Source organism: Ursus americanus, chromosome 4, assembly GCF_024610735.1.
Source record: "Ursus americanus isolate L20-20 chromosome 4, mUrsAme1.1.p, whole genome shotgun sequence".
Taxonomy (NCBI): Eukaryota; Metazoa; Chordata; class Mammalia; order Carnivora; family Ursidae; genus Ursus; species Ursus americanus.
In genome coordinates this window covers 4,038,323-4,053,466 of record NC_142130.1, presented here as the reverse complement: position 1 = coordinate 4,053,466, position 15,144 = coordinate 4,038,323, and positions in this window count along the sequence as shown.

Genomic DNA, 15,144 nt, shown 5'->3' with positions numbered 1-15,144 from the left:
CGTAGTGTTTATATGGTATGACTGTGACTTACATTAGTCAACATTTGCAGAGAAAGAACTTAGTGCATCCAGGGGGCACTTCATGTTGAAATTAGTTTGTGACAACGAGCTACTGTGTTTTATTCTGCAGTCCAAGGGAATGGTGCCAGACATCTCTAAGGTGTCTAGCAGTTAAACAATTCTGATTTTAAGTGTCTGTGTGCTTCAGAGATTTGGGCAGGAGAAGGGCAGGAGTCTAGAGACTGTGAACAGTTCTGTTACCTGTGCTGACCATGGAGCAGGTAGCCTTGTGTGGGCATCATTTTGATTTCTTGGTGTTCTTGTGAAAGGTGCTTTTGTCTCAAATTCCTCCATTTAGGAGTAATTATAATGATAAACGGAATTTTTATCTTATATCATCTGTGGGCCCTGATCCTGTGCTCCCAGGAAAGCTATCCTTTAACATTTTACCCGGCTCAAAATGACTGGGCAAAACCTCAAAGCGTGGGCCCTGTTTCTGCCTCAAGCACATGTTTACATCTGCTTCGAGAAGAAAACAATAACCAAAAATGCCAACATAAAGATAAGAAAAAATAAAGAACCTCTTTGACTCCCATATGTTTAAAGTCATACTGACATGTACATACGGAAAATATAAGAAAGAGTCTGTCACTTTCTGGAATCTAAGAAGATCCTCATTGTGGTGTGTAACTCTGTACGTAAAACAAAACAGAAAAAAATATATAAGCCTGCCCCAAATGTTCCTTCCCCGGAGCACTCCCTTCTTGGTGTAGATTGTGTCTCCCAGGCAGCTGTCCTGACTTGGGTTTGAATAAAGGTCTCTTCCTTTCTCTCTAAAATGTTTTTAAAAGTTCATTCACACAATGTCGACAATAACAGTGTTTTCTATTTAAGTGAGAAATAAATGTTCCACTCTAGTTCCATTGGGAATAGACGAATTGAGGGTTTCTTTAGAAGAGTAGGTCTGGGGGCGCCTGGGTGGCACAGCAGTTAAGCGTCTGCCTTCGGCTCAGGGCGTGATCCCACCGTTATGGGATCGAGCCCCACATCAGGCTCCTCCGCTATGAGCCTGCTTCTTCCTCTACCACTCCCCCTGCTTGTGTTCCCTCTCTCGCTGGCTGTCACTATCTCTGTCAAATAAATAAATAAAATCTTTAAAAAAAAAAAAATAGAAGAGTAGGTCTGCTTTCCAGAAAAGGCAAGGTCATTGGTCTATTGAGAATGAAGATAATTTCTGCTAAACAACAAGTATGTGTTGCCCCTTCGCCCAAAAACCAAAGCAGGTGTGCAGGCTTTAGGTGAGAGGTGCCTTCTTCTCCCCAGCTGACAGCACTTCTTTGCTCTGGCTCCAAGACACCAGAAGTTTTGAACATCAACATCTGAGTCAGCGAGGCAGCTTGTCACAGGACGCCAGTGTTCAGAGAAAGCACAGGTATGTTTGGCAAAATGTCCTATCTATGTCAGGGCTGGAGGTAAAACCTCTCATTATCCCAAAACCTCCTGGGCTTTTCTCTTTTCTCTAGTTGAGCCACAAAGTAAAATTGAAGTAGCTGTCAGCATTCTGGAAGTGCAAGAATTACTTAGTTTCCCTGCAGGTAGAACTTTGCAGGGGATCACAATTTCTCTGTCCATTTATTGCTTACAGATGTATTTTGACCATCTGTTTCCTAGGAACCCTCTTTTATTAGAAAGGGGAGGTGAGATTCACTCTGTGCCTGTTTGTAACATCTAATTTGTTCCTTCATCTAACAGTGTTTATTCAATTGGGCCTAAGATATGGTTCAGTGGCCAGCATCTAGAGTTAGGTGGCTTTTTTTCATTTGATACAGACTTGGATGACGTCATTTGACAAAGGTGATGTTTCATCATTGATTAGTTTATTCATCAGAAGAGTTAAAATTAGGGTGGAGGGAAAATTCAAAATTATCCAAAGCGGCCTGTTCCTGTTTAAAAGTTGAGCTTGACTTTCTAGTTTTACTAAATGTATTATCTCGATATTTTGAGGTGCCATATTCTCTCTGTAGTTTCTTTGGTGGTGGAGTCAGAAGGAGAGTCTGGGAATTCTTTTGGACAGTGGCATGCTGGTGGCTTCAAGGGGCTTGGCGTCAGGAGCCTTGGGGTGAAGTCTGCAACTGCTTGCCTGACCCTGGGTGCATCTCCCAGAGATTTTGTTTCCTCTTATGAAATTGCCGGCAGATAATGTTCTGCTTAAAGGGGAACCCTCCCATCCTGTTGGTGGCAATTCAAAGTGGTGCAGCCAGTCTGGGAAACAGTGTTGGGGTTCCTCAAAAAGTTAAATATTGAACAACCCCATGATCCAGCAATTGCTCTCCTAGGTATTTACCCAAAGGATACAAAAATGCAGATTCAAAGGGGGAACATGCACTATGATGTTTATAGCAGTTATGTCCACAGTAGCCAAACTATGGAGAGAATCCCAAAGTCCATGCACTGATGAACGGATAAAGCAGATGTGGGATACATATATATAATGGAATATGACCCAGCTTCAAAAAGAATGAAATCTTACCATTTGCAAGGATGTGGATGGACCTAGAGTGTATTAGGCTAAGCAAAATCATTGAGGAAAGACAAATATCCTATGCTCTCACGCTTGTGGAATTTCAGAAAGAAAACAGATGAACAGAGTGGAGGGGTGATGAGAAAGGCAAACAAGGAAATAGACTCAACCTTGGAGAACAAACTGAGTGTTGCTGCAGGACAGGGGCATGGGGGGAAGTGTTAAATGGGTGAGGGGTATTAAGGAGGGCACTTGTGATGAGCACCGGGTACTGTATGCAGGTGAGGAATCACTAAATCCTACCCCTGAAGCGAATATTCCATGGCATGTGAACTAACTGGAATTTAAGTAAGAGAAGAAAGGAAAAAGTGTTCTGCTTCATGAAGAGTGAGGTAAAATTGTAGTGAATTGGGCTGTACTATTCTATAGATGAGAGTTGTAAAACACCCTGTTGTAGGATACACTAGTTTCTTATCACATAAGGAGTCCTCAGAAAGCTACAATGAAAGATTCAGGTCTCAGAGCATATTCATGTTCCACTGATATGTTACAGTTTGCACAGGTAGGAAAGAAGGTGGAGAAAAAGGCAACAGAAGGGGAAAGTAGGTGTGAACCTTTCATTAGTTAGCGTTTTAGCTTTCTCATGAAAGCCTTGCGCCAGTGTGATTTTGGAAGAAGAGGAGGAATCTGGGAGCTTTGCAGAAGAAAGGGGAGTTCCAGGTCTAGGTAAAGCTGACAGGGGTCCCAGAGGAGAGCTGAATGCATTCTGCAGCAGGGTGTTGGCAGGGTGGGCTCCAGGGGTGGCTGTGGGTCTCCTGGGTGGGAGTTGTGACAGGTGAGGGCTGTGTGCATGTTCCTGGCTGAGGACAAGTGAGGCACAGGCGGAGAGCTGACAGAGAACCTTCTTCTGAGCCACCAGCCTCACCCAACACACACAGCCTCATCTTCTGTCCCTGTCACTCCAATTCAGACTTCTCTGAAGGTGAGTGAGAACACATCAAGAGCATTAGAAACAGAAGGGAATGCATGTACAAAGGCTCTGGGGCAGGAGAATTCCAGGTATGTCCAGGAGCACCAAGAAGGCCCTGTGGCCACAGGAGACAGATTAGGACATGAGCTCAGAGAGGTGACAGAGGGTGACAGAAAGCCATTCCAGGGCTATAACCCCATGAGACCCTGTTTCACTGGGCCATCCTGGCTACAATGTTGAGAACAGATGACCTAGGGTTGAAGATGGCAAGGCAGGTCAATGACGAAGCTTTTCCACGAACTCAGGCACTGTGGACCAGACAGATGGCCTTGGATGGAGTGGTTAGATCTATTCTGGGTCCATTTTGAAGATGGAGCTCACAGGATTTGCTGATGGGTTAGCTATTAGGAGCAGGAGAACGGAGGAATTGGGGTACTCCCAGCTGTTGTGGGTTGTCCTGATCGAGGGGAAGGAGTGGGTTTCTCAGGGGGTAGGAGGTAGTCCGTGTTCCACATGCTGAGGAAGGTGCCTTTCCCGGTGGATCTGCTTAGGTTTGTGTCTGGGAGAACCTTTCACATCTCCTCCCTCAGCAATGCTCAAGTTCAATATCCCCCACTTTTTAAACGTTCACAGTAAGACACTGGGCTTTCCTGAAAGAATTACGTTATTACCCAGCTTCAGTAAGAGGAAGAGACCTGAAGAGGATTTCCCTCTTATGAAAAAAGGTGAACAATGAGAATCGCGTTCAGCATCTGTTTTGGGGAGAAGCATGACAGAGGCGGCATGCACCCCAACCAGCTCCTTCCGCTGGGAACCGCTCTCCGCATCCAGACACCAGCACTTTGAATGGTGTTTGTGAGCCTCTGCTGTGCTTTGTCTTCATTTATGCTGGGCCTCCCTTAGAAACTTGTGTCCTGAGGCCTAAGAAAAGCCAAAGAGAAGGAATTTTGGAGTCTGAGCACACTGTCTAATTGTTTGTGTAAATTAATGGTCATTCCTCTTGACACCATTACTGCTGTGCAAGGTTTCTCAGAAGCTCTGTACTTTCAAAGAGCAGGGAAACCTATACCCCATGCTGCAGGGTTAGTTTTAGTCTCCATGCTGGACAGAACATTTCATGACTGTCAGATTTTCTCACTCAAACATTGAGACTTTGACCACCTTAACCCGTTTCTACCACCCCACCCCCGAATCTGGCACCTACCAATCTGCTCTCAGTATCTATGCGTTCAGTATTTGTTTATTCCACGTGGAATGTACATGAGAGCATCTGGTATTGGTCTTTCTGTGTCTCAGTTACTTGGCATAAGGCCCCCAAGGTCTGTGTTTCCATATCTGGTCCTTTGAATAATGCTGCAGTGAACGTGGGAGTGCATCTGTCTTTTTGAGGCAGTATTTTTGTGTTCTCCGAATCAATACTCAGTAGAGCCATTACTGGGTCATGTGGTAGTTGCATTTATTTTTTCAGGAACCTCCATACCATTTGTCACAGTGGCTGCACCAATTTCCATTCCCACCAACAGTGCACAGTGTCTCCTCGTCTGCACACCTTTGACCCCACCTGGTGTCTGTCTCTGGGACAATTGCTGTTCCAACAGTTGTGAGGGGATAGCCGATTGTGGGTTTGACTGATGTTTCCCTGACGATGATTAGTGATGTCGAACAACTTTTTCTGTCTGTTGGCACCTGTGTGCCATCTGTGGAAAGTATCTATTCACATACTCCCCCCATTTTTATACAGTTTTTTTCTGTTTCTTTTGATTTGTATGAGTGTTGTGTGTATTTTGGATATTAGCCTCTTCTCACGCATATGATTCGCAGATATATTTTTCTTATTGGGTCAGTGGCCTTATAAGTTTTGAATGCTTTCTTTTCCGTGTGGAAGATTTCAGCTTGATGTTGTTCCACTTATTTATTTTTGCTTTTGTTGCCTTTTCATTTGGTGTCCGATCTGAAGACTCTTTGTCAAAACCAATGTCGAGAGACTTAGCACCTGTGTCTTCTTGGAGGTTTATGGATTCAGGTCTTATGTTCAAATCATTCATCCATTAAAAATTTTGTGTGTGGTGTAAGAAAGTGGCCCAGTTATATTCTTCTGCATTTAGTGTCCAGTTTGCCTGTTTTCGCTCACTGAAGAGACAGTCCTTCCCTCATGGCATATCTTCTGCTGCTGTGTCATAAGTTAGGATCATCTACGTGTGGGTAAGTTTCTGAGCTTCCTGTTCTGTTCCACTGACCTGGTGTCTGTGTTTATGCCAGTACCATCCTGTTTTGATGACAACAGCTTTGTAACCTAGCTTGAAATCCAGGTGTGTGTTGACTGCACCTTTCTTTCTCCAGGTTCCTTTGGGTATTTGGGGTCTTTTGTGATTCCATACAAGTTTGAAGACTGTTTTCTATTTGCTCGAATAATGCCACTGGAATTCAGATAGGGATTTCATCACATCTGTCGATTGCTTTGGGTACGATGGACATGTTCACATAATTAACTCTTCCAGTTAAGGAGCATGGCGTATGCTTCCATTTGTTTGTGTTGCCTTCCAAATCTTTGACGATACATCCTGCCCCCCTCGACACACATGCTTTTCATTTCTTTTCTGCCATTTGTTGAGTGTACTATGTCTTTCTCATTTTTGGTTAGTTTTATTCCTAGATTTTTTTTGATGCAATTGTAAATGGCATTGCTTTTTTAATTTCTCTTTGTGAAAGTGTGTCATCAGTATACAGAAATGCAAGAAGTTGGGTCATCTGAGTGGCCTCATAGGTGAAGCGTCTGCCTTCAGCTCAGGTCATGAACCCAGAGATCTGGGATCCAGCCCGGTGTTGGGCTCCCTGCTTAGCGAGGGTCTGCTTTTCCCTCTTTCTGACACTCCCCCTTCTCGTGCTTTTTCTCTTCCTGTCAAATAAATAAATAAAATTTGAAAATAAATAAAGACAACAGGTCTCTGTATATTGACTTTATATCCTGCAGCTTTCTTGAATTTGTTTATTCTAACAGTTTTTTTTTTTTTTGTGGAATCATTCAAGATTTCATGTCATTTGCAAATAGTGACAGTTTTCCTGTATGGATTTCATATCTTTCTCTTTTTTTAAAATGATGTTAGTCACCCTACAGTACTAATTTGTTTTTGATGTAATGTTTCATGATTCATTGTTTGCATATAACACCTAGTGCTCATTATGACACGTGCCCTCCTTAATACCCATCACCAGGATAACCCATTCCCCTACCCCTCCGTTTCTGAAACCTTCAGTTTGTTTCCCAGTGTCAATAGTCTCTCATGGTTCACCCCCCCCTAATTCCCCCCCTTCACTTTTCCCTTCCTTCTCCTAATGTCCTCCATGCTATTCCTTCCATTCCACATAGGAGTGAAACCATATGATAATTGTCTTTCTCTGCTTGACTTAATTTCACTTAGCATAATCCCCTCCTGTCCATCCACGTTGGTGCAAATGGTGGGTATTCATCCTTTCTGATGACTGAGTAATATTCCATTGTACAGATGAACCACATCTTCTTTGTCCATTCATCTGCTAAAGGACATCTTGGCTCCTTCCACAGTTTAGGTATTATGGACATTGCTGCTATGAGCATTGGGATACAGGTGTCCCTTCTTTTCATTACTCTGTGTCTATGGGGTAAATCCCCAGTAGTGCAATTGGTGGGTCGTAGGATAGCTCTGTGTTTAACGTCTTGAGGAACCTCCATATTGTTTTCAAAAGTGGCTGTACCAGCTTTATTCTCACGAGTAGTGTAAGAGGGCTCCCCTTTCCCCACATCCTCTCTGACTTTTTTTTATTTCCTGTCTTGTTAATTTTTTTTTCAACATTTTATTTATTTATTCCACAGAGATAGAGACAGCCAGTGAGAGAGGGAACACAAGCAGGGGGAGTGGGAGAGGAAGAAGCAGGCTCATAGTGGAGGAGCCTGATGTGGGGCTCGATCCCATAAGGCCAGGATCACGCCCTTAGCCGAAGGCAGACGGTTAACCACTGTGCCACCCAGTTGCCCCCTGCCTTGTTAATTTTAATCATTCTAACTGGTGTATGGTTGTATCTCATTGTCATTTTGATTTGTATTTGCCTGATGGCAAGTGATGTGAAGCATTTTTTCATGTTTCTGTTGGCCATTTGTATGTCTTCTCTGGAGAAGTATCTCTTTGTGTCTTCTGCCCATTTTTTGGGTGTCGAGTTTGAGGAGTTCTTTATACATCTTGGATACCAGCCCTTTATCTGTAATATCATTTGCAGATATCTTCTTTGATTCCATAGGTTGCCTTTTTGTTTTGTCGATCATTTGCTTTGCTGTGCAGAAGCTTTTTATCTTGATGAAGTGCCAATAGTTCATTTTTGCTTTTATTTCCTTTGTCTTTAGAGACCTGTCTTGCAAGAAGTTGTTGTGTTTAAGTTTGAAGAGTTCTTTTGATTTTGATATGATATAGGAATCCATTATCTTTCTTTCCTGATTGTATTTGAGTCCTCTGTCTTTCTTGGTGAGTCTAGCTAAGTTTGTCAGTTTTGTTTATCTTTCCAAAAAAGGCAGCTCTTATTTTCATGCTTTTTATTTTTTTGTCTTTTTAGTCTCTGTTGGATTCATTTATGCCTTCCTTTTTGTTATTTCCTTATTTCTACTAATTTGGGGCTTTGTTTGTTGTTTTATTTTCTACTTCTTTACCAAATAAATCACATTGTTTATTGGAGAGCATTCTCATGGATTGATGAAGAGTTGAATTTCTATGAACGTCCCCAGTAGAGCTACTTTTGCTGCATCCCATAAGTTTTTGTAGGTTCTCTTTTTCATCAGTGACCAGGTACTTCTAATTTTTTTTCTTCTTTGACTGTTGGTTGTTCAGTAGCATGTTGTTAAATCTCCACATATTTTTTTTTAGATTATTTCAGTATCTGACAGAGAGTGAGACAGCAAGAGAGGGAATGCAAGGAGGGGGTTGGGAGAGGGAGAAGCAGGCTTACCACTGAGCAAGGAGCCTGATTCTGGGCTAGATCCCAGGATCCTGGGATCACGACCTGAGCTGAAGGCAGATCCTTAAGACTGAGCCACCCAGGCCCCCCAATCTCCACATATTTTTGACTGTCCCATTTTTTTCTTGAGACTAATTTCTAGTTTCATAGCATTGTGGTTGGACAAGATTTGTAGCAGAAGGTGAAGAGAGCATTCAGATGAAAGGTTTGTTTCCTGGAGGGTTTTCTGAGGGCAGACCATGAGTTCCGTGGGGACGGAGGAAGGTTTTGTGAGTCGGGGGGTGGGGTTAACCCTTGTTAGAATTACTGACTACTACCATGCAGGCTGTGTGCTACCATTCACAACGTAGTCCTGATGGACTTGTACTTCATTAGAAATATTTTCTAGGAGGTGTAGGCATAGCCTTCTCTAAAAGAAAGGTGCCATGTGAGTTCATGCAATGACCCCAGGTCAGCAACCAGGATGTATGGTATTGTGGGGGATCAGAACTAGGCTTTCCGTGGGAAGTAACAGAAATAGGGTATGGTGAGCTCCATGACCATAGGTGAGGTCCCGAGTGACCCACTGGGTGTTGGGTTCTGTGGATCTGTCTCATCAGGTGCTGTGGAATTCAGGGACTGTGGATTTGTGTGGAGACAGGTAGACATCAGTGTCTGGCCAGGCACGAGGGTCGCACTGGACCACCACCAGAGGTGCAGCGTGCGGGGGAGCCACTGCTTGGTTTCCACGAAAGCTGACCAGGGCCTGTGACCGTGATTCCTATCAGCTGCAAGGGGAGAGGAGGCCACGGGTGGTGCACACTTTCTAGACTTGTGGTCAGGAATAGTCTGGAGCACACTGAAGTCAGCCACACCAGGCACAGAAAGCACCCAGTCAGTGTAGCTGTGGGCACTGCTCCCATGGTACTTTTGGGCCGGTTCCATGCTGCCACCTCCTGCTTTTCATCATCATCTTCAAGGTCATGTGCCTCTGCTCTTGCCCCATGGCCTCCGGGGTATTGTCCGTCCTCCATCTGGCCCTCGTCCCTGGTGCCCTGTGCAGTCCGATGCCAGGGTAGCCTTCTTGAGACAAACATCTGGCCCTGATGGAACACTTCCATGGATCTCGTGTGATGCGAGGATGATGCCCTGCCCTGGAAGGGGGCTGCAGGTCCCCAATCAGGAGAGCCATGTCTCCCTTTTCAGCATGGCCTGCCCTCCCCTCAGTCTTCTTCAGGGAAGCTCTCCCCACTTCCTGAGCTGACAGCTCTGAACTTAAAAATGAATGTTATTTTACATATCTCTATGCCTCAGTTCATCCATGGCATGTCTTTCAACCCCGTTAGTGTTTTTTTTTTTTTAGCAGTTCTGAAGGGCTGTCTGCTCAAGGAGGGGATGACCTGGGTGGGGCAGCTTTCCCTCTCATCTCCCTCAGCATGTCTCTGAGCCCTGGGGCCAGCTGTCCCACTGAGGATTGAGGGACCCGAGCCAGCCCATCCTGAGCACAGGCTGTGTCAGCTGTGTAGACGGATGCGTTTCGGAGTGATGGGCAGCTGGCATGGGCCAGGGGCACGCAGTGTCTCCTCATTCCTTCCCTCCCTTCCTCCCAGAGGTAGCTCAGAGCAGCCTTCATCCCCTGCATCTCCAGATCCCTTGACCTATGCCTCCTGTGTTCAGCTGGTGACCTTGGAGTTTCGCATGGATTCTACCTCCTGTACCCTCTCCCGTAGCAGTTCCTGGATCAGAGGAGGGTTCGGACTCTTGTCTGCTTTTGGTCTTCTTCCTGTCCCGCACCAAGCCCACCCACCTTTGCATCTTCCATGTATGTGCTTGGAAGCAAGCCCATCCACAGGGAACCTATTAGCCAAATGGATCCAGGCAATGAACATTGAAGTAGAGATCCAGGATCCATAATATACCTGCTCTGAAACCTGTCCCAAAGTCTGTGACTCTCTCACACTGAAACAGAAACAATAATAGCTTTCTGGACTGTGAAGTGACATGTGTCTCTACTTCCAATCTTGAATGCATAGGTGCTGAGCCTGGACAGAAAAGGACCATGGCTCCCGTGGGCTGGGATCCACAGTAAGAACTTAGGGAAATCTGAATTCAAGACATAGAGTGAATAATTATTGTAGAGTGAATCCTCCCAAGTAGGACTTATGCACATTGCACAGGAAAAGCTTTTTCAAAGAGGTTCCTGAAAGAAAAATCTTTTTAAAAATTTATTTTAATTCCAGTAGAGCTAACATACAGTGTTACATTCGTTTCAGGTGTACAAGAGAGTGATTCAGTAATTCTATATATTACTCAGTGGTCATCAAGAAATGTGTCCTCTTAATCTGCTTCATCTATTTCACTCATCCCTCTATTCACCTCCTCTCTGGTAACTATCCGTTTGTTCTCTCTTGTTAAGAGTTTGTATTTTGGTGTGTCTTCTTTTTCTCTTTTATTTATTTATTTATTTTTGTTTGTTTCTTAAATTCCCCATTAGGCTGACATCGTATGGGATTTGTCTTTCTCTGACTGACTGATTTCAGTTAGGATAATACTCTCTAGCTCCATCCATATGGCTGCAAATGGCAATGTTTCATTCTTTTTCAAGCCGAGTAATACTCCACTGTGTGTGTGTGTGTGTGTGTGTGTGTGTGTGTGTGTGTGTGTGTGTGTGTGCGTGTGTGAATACACACATCTATCATCTCATTTGTCATTTTTTCTACAGACACTTGGGTTGCTTCCATATTGTGATATGGTAAATAATGGTGCAAGAAACATAGGGCTGCACGTATCCTTTTAAGTTACTGTTTTCCTACTCTTTGGGGAAATACCAGTAGAGTGGGTGTTGGATCGTAGGGTAGTTCTATATTTAATTTTTTGAGGAACCTTCATACTGTTTTCCACGGTGGCCACCACAGTTTGCATTCCCACCCACAGTTCGCGAGGTTTCCCCTTTCTCCACATCCTCCCAACACCTGCTCTTTGTTGTGCTTTTGATGTTAGCCATTCTGACAGGTTTGAGGTATTACCTCATTGTCCTGTGGATTTACATTTTCCTGATGATGGGTGATGGTGAACATCTTTTCACGGGACTGTTGGCCATTTGTATTTCTTCTTTGGAGAAATGTCTGTCCATGTCTTCTGCCTACTTTTAAACTGGATTATTTGTTTTTTGGGGGTCGAGTAGTATCAGTTGTATATGTTTTGGACACTATCCCTTTATTGCATATGATCATTGCAAATATCTTCTCCCTTTGAGTAGGTTGTCTTATTATTTTTATGTTTTCATTGTTCTTCTGCCGTGTGGAAACTTTTTATTTTGCTGTATTCCCAATAGTTTATTTTTGCTTTCATTTCCTTTGCCTCAGGACACAGTCTAGAAAAACGTTGGTATGGTCCATGTCAAGAAGTTACTGTCTTCCCTCCTGTAGGATTTTTATGGATTCAGGTCTCATATTGAGGTCTTGAAACTGTTTTGTGTTTGTCTGTATTGTGTAAGAAAGCAGTCTAATTTCATTCTTTTGTGCGTAGCTGTGTAGTTTTCCCAACACCATTTGTTGTAGAGACTGTCCTTTTCCCTTTTGATATCTTTGCTTGCTTTGTGGAAGATTCATGGACCACATAATTGTGGGTTTCTGTCTGAACTTGTATCCTGTTCCTTTGGTCACTGTGTCTATTTTTGTGCCGTATTCTCTTGTTAGGATGACTGCAGCTTTGTAGTATAACCTGAAATCTGAAATTGTGAGTCCTCCAGCTTTGTTTTTCTTTTCCACATTGCACTGGCTGTTTGGAATTTTTAGTGGTTCCATACAAATGTTTAGGATTGTTTATTCGAGGTCTTTTGTTCTTTAATTTAAATTCAATTAGCCAACTTACAGTACATCATTAGTTTCAGATGTAGTCTTCAATAAAATTTCAGTCGTGTGTAACACCCAGTGCTCATTGTATCGTGTGACCTCCTTAATGCTACTCAGCCAGTTACCCCTTAAACTTCTCCTCCAACAATCATCAGTTTCTTGCGATAGTTAAGAGTCCATCATGGGTTTTCTCCCTCTCTGATGACTTCCCATTCTATTTTCCCTTCCTTCCCCTACGGTCTTCTTCCCTTTTTCTGATATTCCACATAGGAGTAAAAGCATATGATCATTGCCTTTCTTTCATTGGCTATTTCCACTCAGCATAATACCCTCCAGCTCCACCCAGGTCGGTGTGATGGTAAGTACTCATCCTGTCTGATCGCTGAGTAATATTCCATTATATATATGATCCACATCTTCTTTATCCATTCATCTATCCATGCTCATCTGCACTCCTTCCACAATTTGTGTATTATGGATATTGCTGCTATGAACACTGGGGTGCATGTGTCCCATCTTCACTACCTCTGTCTCTTTGGGGTAAATACCCAGTAGTGCAATTGCTGGGACATCGGTAGCTTTATTTATAACTTCTTGAGGAAACTCCGTACCATTTTCAAGAGTGGCTGTACCGGACTGCATTCGTACAGGGGTGTAAGAGGGTTCCCGTTTCTCCACATCCTCTCCAACATGTATAGTTTCATGTCTTCTTATTTTTAGATAGTTGGCCTCATGTGAAATAGCATCTATAGGGGTTTAGATTTGCATTTCCCTGAAGCCAAGTGATATGAAGCATTTATGCATGTATCTTTTGGTCACCAGTACGTCATCATCAGTGAAGTGACTTCCCATTTTAATCTATCTCAAGAACTAAAGCTGGGTAAGGCACTGAAGCTGGATGATGCCATCGGTTGGAAGTGTGGAGAATTTCAAAAGATCTCCGTGGAGAGCAAGTTTAAAGGTCAGTGTGAAGCCACTAATTGGATCTGGGGAGATCTCTGAAAGTGGGGGTTGCCTGGGATGGGCTGAGGGGGGCCCTCCGATTTTCCTATGAATCCTTGCTGGAGCCCCAAATGGACAGTTTCCTGCTGTGGGGCAGGCTGAGTCCTCTAGTCATGCAGAGGTGAGCCCAATGCCTGGTGCCTTGGAGGCAGGCAAACAGGGAGGGACCCTCAGCAGAGGACCCATGGCTAGGTTAGGCCTCAAGAGACAGCAGTTCTGAACTGCCCAGTGCTCAGAGAACTCCCAGGCCTACTGAGATGAGGGCACAAGGGTGGGTGAGTGTGAGCCTTGGGGTTTCATCCGGACGGGCCCACAAAGGTCGGGGTTCACCAGTAGGGGCTCTCAGGGGTTGCCCCAATTCTCTTGCCCTGAATGCTCTGTTGTTCCCCAAAATGGTACAGTTTAATGTGTGCTGCAGGCTAAGTCCTACGGTGGGGCTTGGGTGTCCCCAATCCCCCGGGGTGGGGTGCCAGGACCCTGGGATGGGAACCTTCTGTGGCCAACCTAGGGTAAATGTTAGAGTTCAGGAGCCTGGCAGGGACAATCTGCAGGCTGTGTGGCGAGCTCTGTGGAGGGCTGAGAGGAGGCCATGGGGGAGGGTGAGCATGGGTATCAGGGTTGGGGCACGGGGGGCTGCCAATGGATGGGGATGGGCTCCGGGGGCCTCCTCAAGTTCTCGTGCCCTGTAGGCTCCGTAGAGCCCCAAGGGGCACGGTTTCCTGTCGGATGGCAAGCTGAGTCCTGCGGTGGGGCACAGGTATCCCAATTCCCCAGGGCTGCGGTGTAAGGCTCCTGGGGAGGCCCCCACACCTGCGGCCGACCTAGGGCTAGGGTTTCGCCCCAGGAGCCCTGCAGGCCCAATCTGCTGTCTGTATGGTGAGCTACACGTGCTGAGGTGAGGGTGTGAGGAGGGTGAGCGTGGGCCTCAGGGTTGGGGTGCGGGAGGCCGCCGAAGTTCGCTGGTGGCTCAGCAGGGCCCTCCAGGTTCTCTAGCCCTGAATGCTCTATGGCCTACCAAGGTGCATGGTTTCCTGCGGGGTGCAGACTGAGTCCTACTGTGTGGCTCAGGTGTCCCGAATCCCCACGTTTGCAGCTCCAGGCTCCTGGGGAGGGGCCCCTCCACAGATGAACTAGGGTTAGCGTTGGGGTCCAGGAGCCCCGCAGACCAGATATGCCCACTATGTGGCGAGCTCCACCGCGGGCTGAGGTGAGGGTGCGGGGTGGGGTGAGCATGGGCTTCAAGGTTTGGTTTATGGATCGCCGAATTCGCCGGGGGCTCTGGGGGCCCTCCTGGTTCTCTCGCCCTGAATGCTCTACAGCCTCCCAAGGGGCACGGTTTCCTGCCGGCTGGCAGGCTTTGTCCTGTAGTGGGGCTCAGGTGTCCCCAGTCTCTGGGGCTATTGCACCGGGCCCCAGGGGAGGGGCCCTACCCAGCTGACCTAGGGTCAGGTCTAGGCCCCAGTAACCTGACAGGCCTGAGCTCGGTGGCAAGCTGAAGGGAAGGCGTGGGGTGGGATGAGTGTGGGGCGGGATGAGCGTGGGCCTCAGGGTTGGGGTGTAGGGGGCCGCCGAGGATTGATGGGGGCTCAGGGGGTCCTACCAGTTCTCCTGCATGGGATGCTCTGTGGTGCCCCAAGGGGCATGGTTTCCTGAGGGGTGGCAGGCTGAGTCCCGTGGTGGGGCTCAGGTGTACCCAATCCCCAGGGTTAGGTTACGGATAAGGGTATGGGTTACGGTTAGGGTATGGGTTACGGTTAGGGTATGGGTGAGTGTAGGGGTTAGGGTTAGGGTAAGGAGAGGGTGCAGGTTAGGGTTGGGTTTAGGGGTTACCGGTTAGA